This window comes from Stegodyphus dumicola, chromosome 8 (assembly GCF_044657685.1).
Source record: "Stegodyphus dumicola isolate Sdum_Otavi_A_Nest chromosome 8, ASM4465768v1".
In the NCBI taxonomy this organism is placed as follows: Eukaryota; Metazoa; Arthropoda; class Arachnida; order Araneae; family Eresidae; genus Stegodyphus; species Stegodyphus dumicola.
In genome coordinates, this window is record NC_140775.1 from 123661535 (window position 1) to 123663095 (window position 1561).

General features: G+C 37.9%; 1 non-coding gene across 1 annotated transcript; it reads right to left on the bottom strand.

Moving 5' to 3' along the window:
* Nucleotides 1-640: 640 nt before the first annotated feature.
* On the bottom strand, nucleotides 641-747 carry LOC118185300 (U6 spliceosomal RNA). The gene has a single exon (XR_004757573.1). It is a non-coding gene; the product is annotated as a U6 spliceosomal RNA (small nuclear RNA).
* Nucleotides 748-1561: the final 814 nt, after the last annotated feature.

A 1561-nucleotide genomic window follows, 5' to 3' on the forward strand; every position in this document is an offset into this window, starting at 1 on the left:
TCACGAAGGCATCCCTCCCCTTAGGCAGATAGCCCTAGTGTGCTTTGCCATAATTAAATACACCACCACACCGCACTTACCTTGATAAATGCTGTAGATCCTTTCATTAAAAGCTCTGGTTTTTTCATAGTCCGTACGCAGTTTTTTTATCATATTCTCATCTTCAAGAAATTGGGTATAGGTCTCTAGAGTATCCGCATCTCGTTTAATATTCCCTTGAATTCCGTCCATAAGTATCTTAGCATTCAGTCCGTAACCGAGTAAGTATCCTTAGCAATGAGGTCTTGCCAATAATCGGCAAGATTACGACTTGCATATTTGATCAGATCATCCGTAAGCGTAAGAAGTTGATTCCGGAAGGCTATCGATTTAACACCAGAGTTAGAGATAATCTGGAGAAATTCCTTTCCCGCCATGAAGAACACACCGAATTAGCACAAATAAGCGCCAAATTAAGCAGTCACTGAATCATAAAGTCGAAAAGACATCGCAATAACACATTGAAAAAGATTGAAATCCAATATGGCGAACAAAATGGCACGAGAAAAACCGCATGGGTAGCGTATCGAAGGTTATCAGCACGAGCGAGCCGAAAACACGCCCTACCACTTCGAAGTACACCAGCGAACTCCCCCCTCCCAAAAATTGATGATGCTTCACGATTTTGCGTGTCATCCTTGCGCAGGGACCATGCTAATCTTCTCTGCGTTGTTCCAATTTTTGATATACGCACTTGCCGAAGCAAGTAGTACACCTATGTGCGTGGTGCGGTACAGAATGCTTATATGCGTCCGGGCTAGTTGGTGAAAGGGGGCATGACCAATAGTCACGTGTAACAGCGAACGGCATCGGATTGGTAAATACGCCACAGTAGCAAAATTGAAAAAAAAAAAAAAAAAAAAAAAAAAAAAAAAAAAAAAAAATGTTTTCATGGTGAAAAATAGAAAATAAAATATGAAAATTATCTTCATAAAGTACTAGAGGGATGTCTGCATTGAAAGGCTCTTGGTCTCATCACATTGTATTATTCAAAATGTATCAAAGTATTTGGTAATTAAAAGTCCATAGTCAAGTGACACTCTCTCGCAATAGTGAAAATACATTACCAATTGAAGTAGATGATGAGCGTTTGAATTAAATTCAATAAAGAAATGCAGAGAATCAAATGTAAATTATATTATTATATTTTATCACTTTCATTTGGTTTTTGTTTGGATATAGATAATAGTGTACGCAACAGCTAGACCTAAAAATGCTGTAATCTATCTATCATAGTGTGTCAAAGAATATCTATAAATATATTTCAAAATGCTATTTACAAGTACATGCGAAACTACTATTTGAATAATTCACTTTAACAACTGATGGAGCGCTGACTGTATTTAAATTTTTGTTGACTTAATAGCGATATCTGGTGACTTTTAGTAAATCAGCAGCCACTCGGCTCCAGCAGTGGTCGAGTGGTTAAGATCGCTGAATACTAGATGCTTGACCTATGTTCGAACTCTGGCGAAGCGGCTGGCTTACATTAATCGATATATTGGTTAGCGATGTTTACCTG